At 51.3% G+C, this 6,668-nt stretch overlaps 2 non-coding genes across 2 annotated transcripts; both read right to left on the reverse strand.

The window, feature by feature from the left end:
- Positions 1 to 187: 187 nt before the first annotated feature.
- On the reverse strand, positions 188 to 341 carry LOC149191777 (5.8S ribosomal RNA). The gene has a single exon (XR_016255415.1). It is a non-coding gene; the product is annotated as a 5.8S ribosomal RNA (ribosomal RNA).
- Positions 342 to 3,010: 2,669 nt separating this feature from the next.
- LOC149191778 (18S ribosomal RNA) lies at positions 3,011 to 4,823 on the reverse strand. The gene has a single exon (XR_016255400.1). It is a non-coding gene; the product is annotated as an 18S ribosomal RNA (ribosomal RNA).
- Positions 4,824 to 6,668: the final 1,845 nt, after the last annotated feature.

The following is a 6,668-nucleotide window of genomic DNA, read 5'->3' on the forward strand; positions in this document are numbered from 1 at the left end:
GAGCGATGCCACACAAAGCCCGCATCGGCTAACGCCGACTGCCCATCCAAGGGGACAAGCTCACCACTCGCCGACGCACGCCACGAAACATCGCTTGAGGTATCTCAGCCAACCGCACCACACGGGGCATGGACAACCAGCGCCGCTGCTTCCTAGCATATTGCAGGGAGCGCGTTTGAATGGGATGCGATGCCCAGGCAGACATGCCCTCGACCGAGGCCTCGGGCGCAAATTGCGTTAAAAAACTCGATGATTCACGGGATTCTGCAATTCACACTAAGTATCGCATTTCGCTACGTTCTTCATCATAACAAGAGCCAAGATATCCGTTGCCGAGAGTCATTTCCACATGTATTACCGAAAAATTGGCCACAAAACTGAATAGGGGCACCCCCCACAACAAATGTAAGGCCAAGGGGAAAAAGGAGGAAAAACGCATGAGAGAAAGAGAAAAAAAGGTGTCTAACCCCCTCACAGGGGGAGGCTCAAACAGAAGACAATCTCCCCCTACCCCACGCCCTCGCAAAAAGGGGGGAAATGCGTGGAACAACGATTGAGAAGGACTAGGGTGGCCACCCCGGGAACGCGCGCTGCTTTTAGCCCTTCCCCGACACCATCCCACAACGATTCCCCCTTTTCTCCATAGAGTTAGGGATCGAAAGGAAGAAAAGGGTAGAAAATAAAGCACAAACAAGGCACAAGCCTTCCAAAGCCCCGTGCCTTCGGGAACTGAAGGGGACGACGATCAAGAAGGACTAGGGTGGCCACCCCGGGAGCTCGCACTGCGTTTCGTCCTTCCGGAACACCAATCCACAACAATCCCACCTTTTCTCCGTAATGCTACGGGCCATGAGGAAGAAGGGAAGAAGAAAACAAACAAGAGAGAAAGGGATATATCAACCGTGGCTACCGGCTCACAAGGGGAGGCTTCAAACAGAGAACAAGCTTCCCCAACCCCGTGCCTTCGCAAAAAGGGGGGAACTGCAGGGGACGGCGATCGATAAGGACTAGGGTGGCCACCCTGGGAACTCGCACTGGTTTTCTTCCTTCCCAAACACCAATCCACAACAATCCCACCTTTTCTCTGTAAAGTTAGGGGCCGAAAGGAAGAAGGGAAGAAAACAACATGAAAGAAAGAGAGATATCAAACGCATCCACCGGCTCACAGGGGGAGGCTCAAATAGAGAACAAGCTTCCCCACCCCCGTGACTTCGCGAAAAGGTGGGGAACTGCAGGGGATGGCGATCGAGAAGGACTAGGGTGGCCACCCTCAAAACTCGCACTGCTTTTCATCCTTCCTGAACACCAATCCACAACAATCCCACATCTTCTCTGTAAATCCAAGGGGCCAAAAGCAAGAAGGGAAGAAAACAATAGGAAAGCAAGAGATATCAAATGTGGCTACCGGCTCACAAGGGGAGGCTCAAACAGAGAACAAGCTTCCCAAACCCCGCGCCTTCGGAAAAAGGGGGGAACTGCAGGGGACGACGATCGAGAAGGACTAGGGTTTCCACCCTAGGAACGCGCACTACTTTTCATCCTTCCCGAACACCAATCCACAACAATCCCACCTCTCCTCTGTAAAGCTAGGGGCAAAAGGAAGAAGGGAAGAAAACAACACCAAAGAAACCAAGATCCCAAGAAAAGAGAGAAGATCAACAACACGCCGAGTAGATGTCCGCTAACCAAAAAGAAATCAAACAAGGCACCCAATCAAAAAAGCATCCCACCTCTTCACACCCTCTCACATGCATTCAGCACAACACCCTTTCCAGCTTTACAACATAGCAAACAACCAAGCAAATAAATCACAACCTAAAACTGACCAATAGAAAAGACAAGGGCCATGATGAGAACAGTGTCTGGAGCACGTCACTGAGAGGCACACAGCCCCCCAACCCAATGGCACAAGGCTTCAAATGACAAATAGACCGCTGCAAATAACACAAACCCACCCCGCTCTTGCACCCCTCCGTGTACAAAACACCCAACAACCTTTCCAGCGAGAGAGTCAACGGGGCTCAAATAATCAAACTCCAAAGAGGAGTTGTCACGGGCCGATGCTCAACGCTGGAGAAAGCCGCGGGCCACAAATACATCGATGGTGCAAGGCCACTAGAGAGAGGGACATTTCCAAAGCGCACACCACGAAACAAAGAAATGACGCAAGTCCCACAAAAAACCCACAATCCAAAGGGAGGAACAAAGACACGACCCGCTACTTCTTTTTCCCTCAGAAGGGGAGTGGGTCATGAGAGGATGAGGAATTCCCTCGACGACAAAGGCACGAGATAAGATTGCCACCCTCATGCCGGTTGGTGGGGAAAATTGCAATCTCGATGGAGCTCAGACCGAGGGATGGGTTTTTCATTACCTCGACACCCAACCCTTCCGCGAGGGCATGTCGAGGAACGATCGGGAGGGACTAGGGTGGCCAGCCCAATGGGTTGAACCGCTCTTCATCCATCCCATACTGACCGCACCCCGACAATCTCCCCTCACGGAAGGTTTGAGCTACCAGGCGCGCGCGCAACCACTCCCTCGACCCAACCACCAGCGAAAAAGCTCACCCAAGAAACACATCAACCGCCGCCGCCTTTTCGAGAGAACCAACTATGGAAGCCCGCACCCTTGGCCCATGCCTTCCAACGAACAAAAGACCGAGCACTGCCACTACAAATGAGTCTAAATTTATCCATCGTATTTACCGAGCACCTCAACTCTGCAGCAACCATGCCCGGCCGAACAGATCGTCGGAAGGGCTCCCAAGAAACAAGCTTCCGGACCCCCTGCAGAAACACATTGGGGGGAAGAAAAACAAAGGATGGGTGGGACAAGCACAAGCATGGCTTGCAAGCACACATGAAAAAACAAGCGTAGTTACCTCGAGACAAGCAACCAACAATGTTCCCACCAAACACCAAACCCGCTCCCCTAGAGACGCACCACAAAGTCCCACATTGCAATCGAAACCCAACCAACCCGAACCAAAAAAGAAAACCCCTGCTATCAATGATCCTACCGCAGGTTCACCTACGGTAACCTTGTTACGACTTCACCTTCCTCTAAATGATAAGGTTCAATGAACTTCTCATGACGTCGACGACGGCGAACCACCCTCGTCGACACAATCCGAACACTTCACCTGCTCATTCAATCGATAGGAGCGACGGGCGATGTGTACAAAGGGCAGGGACGTAGTCAACATGAGTTGATGACACGCGCTTACTAGGAATTCCTCGTTGAAGACCAATAATTGCAATGGTCTATCCCCATCACGATGCAATTTGAGAATATTTCCCGATCCTCTTGAACCAGGAATAAAAACTCGTTGGCTGCATCATTGTAGTGCGTGTGCGGCCTAGAACATCTAAGGGCATCACAGACCTGTTATTGCCTCAAACTTGCATGGCCTAAACGGCCATAGTCCCTCTAAGAAGCTAGCCTCGAAGGGGAACCTCCGCGTAGCTAGTTAGCAGGCTGAGGTCTCGTTCGTTATCGAAATTAACCAGACAAATCGCTCCACCAACTAAGAATGGCCATGCACCACCACCCATAGAATCAAGAAAGAGCTCTCAATCTGTCAATCCTTACTATGTCTGGACCTGGTAAGTTTCCCCGTGTTGAGTCAAATTAAGCTGTAGGCTCCACTCCTGGTGGTGCCCTTTCGTCAATTCCTTTAAGTTTTAGCCTTGCGACCATACTCCCCCCAGAAACCAAACACTTTGATTTCTTAGAAGGCACTAGCGAAGTCCTTAGAGCAACATCCGCCGATCCCTGGTCGGCATCATTTATGGTTGAGACTAGGACGGTATCTGATCGTCTTCGAGCCCCCAACTTTCGTTCTTGATTAATGAAAACATCCTTGGCAAATGCTTTCGCAGTGGTTCGTCTTTCATAAATCCAAGAATTTCACCTCTGACAATGAAATACGAATGCCCTCGACAGTCCCTATTAATCATTACTCCGGTCCCGAAGGCCAACACAATAGGACTAGACTCCTATCACGTTATTCCATGCTAATGTATTCGGAGCATAAGCTTGCTTTGAGCACTCTAATTTTTTCAAAGTAACAGTGCCAGAACCACGACCCAACCAATTAAGGCCAGGAGCACGCCGTCGACAAAAGGGACGGAAGGACAGGTGCACACCGAGTAGGCGGACCGACCCTTACGACCCAAGGTCCAACTACGAGCTTTTTAACTGCAACAACTTAAATATACACTATTGGAGCTAGAATTACCGCGGCTGCTGGCACCAGACTTTCCCTCCAATGGATCCTCGTTAAGGGATTTAGATTGTACTCATTCCAATTACCAGACTCGATGAGCCCAGTATTTTTATTTATTGTCACTACCTCCCCATGTCAGAATTGGGTAATTTGCGCGCCTGCTGCCTTCCTTGGATGTGGTAGCCATTTCTCAGGCTCCCTCTCCGAAATCGAACCCTAATTCTCCATCACCCATAACCACCATGGTAGGCCTCTATCCTACCATCCAAAGTTGATAGGGCAGATATTTGAATGAAGCATCGCCAGCACAAGGGCTGTGCGATCCGTCGAGTTATCATGATTCACCGGAGAAGCGGGCAAGCCCGCGCCGACCTTTTATCTAAAAAATGCATCCCTTCCAAGGAGTCGGGACTTGGTGCACATATTATCTCTAGAATTACTACGGTTATCCGAGTAGTATGGTACCATCAAAAAAACTATAACTGATTTAATGAGCCATCTGCAGTTTCACAGTCTGAATTAGTTCATACTTAGACATGCATGGCTTAATCTTTGAGACAAGCATATGACTACTGGTAGGATCAACCAGGTAGCACCCTCCCACTTCAAAGGGCATTCCGGGCGCTCTCTTACCGAGAGCCAGCCTGAACACCCATCAAGTCAAAGAGACGTCAAAATATCATGTAAAACTTTTATGCCTTGCACCTCTTGCATCCTAAGAAGGAAGCACACGCAACATGCCAAGGACATGGCGAACAAATGGGTAGACCTGCCGAGACACAATGCACCAAGGCCACTCTGGAGTTTGCAGCCACGACCCAACCAACAAGAAAATGAGCGATCACTCACCGACTCCCTTAGAAATTCCTCCAAAGGCCTCCATGCCCCACACCGAGGGCACCTAGGAGTCCACCCGGACAGCAACAACGATGGACCTCGATCACCCGATCGCCTGCGGTAGCCTCGATGCAAAGGAAACAAATGGAGAACAACCAACCACGCAACCTCTATATTACAAATGAGCCACAACCCTCCCCGCCCCCGCACCGAGGCCACCTAGGAATCCACCCGGACAGCAGCAACGATGGACCTCGATCTCCCGACCGCCTGCGGCAGCCTCGATGCGAAGGAAAAGGAAGGAAATAAAAAGAGGACGACCGACCACACAAATCCTATCATAGAGAGGCCATGCAAACCTCCCTGCACCCACACCGATGCCACTTAGGAGTCCACTTGGACAGCAGCAACAGTGGACCTCGATCGGATGATCGCCTGCGGAAGCCTCAACACAAAGGCAAGGGAAGGAAATCACACAAGACAAACAGAGCCCGCAACCTCCCTCAGAAATTCCCCCCAACCCACCCCTCCCCTCCCCACACAGGGGCCACCTAGGAGTCCACCCGGATAGCAGCAACGATGGACCTCGATCGCGTGATCGCCTGTGGCAGCCTCAATGCAGAGAGGAAATGGAAGGAAATAAAACAAGACCAACCGAGCCCACAACCTCTCTTAGAAATGCCCCCTGACCCTCCACGCCACGCACCGAGGCCACCTAGGAGTCCACCCGCGACAGCAGCAACGGTGGACCTCGATCACTTGACCGCCTGTGGCAACCACGATGCGAAGGCAAAGGAAGGAAATAAATGCAAATCAAGAGGGTCGCTACACAATACAAGAACACATATCCAAACAGGAGGAGGGATCGGGCAGCTCCGCACCCCACGCACCCTACGTACAAGAAACCTAGGGGATTTCCCACAGCTTTACCGACCGGACGATGAATAATTTTCCCCTACGGCCACCTCCACGCAAAGGAGGGAGGTCGAAGCGTTCCACCTCGAAATCCTTCTTCCAGATAGCCCCCACCATCGATGACTATAGTAGCAAGCCTCCTCCCCATTGGACCACGAGCGCATACACAATTGAAACAACAAGTGCCCCCTAACCCTCTCCACAAAGAGGCCACCTAGGAGTCCACCCGGATAGCAGCAACAATGGACCTCGACCGCATGATCGCCTGCGGCAGCCTCAATGCAAAGGAAACGGAAGGAAACAAAACAACAAGACCAACCGAGCCCACAACCTCTCTCTTAGAAATGCCCCCCAACCCTCCACGCCACGCACCGAGGCCACCTAGGAGTCCACCTGCGCCAGCAGAAATGGTGGACCTCGATCACTTTGACTGCCTTTGGCAACCACGATGCGAAGGCAAAGGAAGGAAGTAAATACAAATCAAGAGGGTCACTACACAATACAAGAACACATATCCGAATAGGAGGAGTGATAGGGCAGCTCCGCACCCCACGCACCCTACGTACAGGCAGCCTAGGAGATTTCCCACAGCTTTACCGACCAGACGATGAATAATTTTCCCCTACGGCCACCTCCACGCAAAGGAGGGAGGTCGAAGCATTCCACCTCTAAATCCTTCTTCCAA

Source organism: Pinus tabuliformis, chromosome 2_2 (assembly GCF_031772625.1).
Source record: "Pinus tabuliformis cultivar Carrire ecotype Pingquan chromosome 2_2, CPIR1, whole genome shotgun sequence".
In the NCBI taxonomy this organism is placed as follows: domain Eukaryota; kingdom Viridiplantae; phylum Streptophyta; class Pinopsida; order Pinales; family Pinaceae; genus Pinus; species Pinus tabuliformis.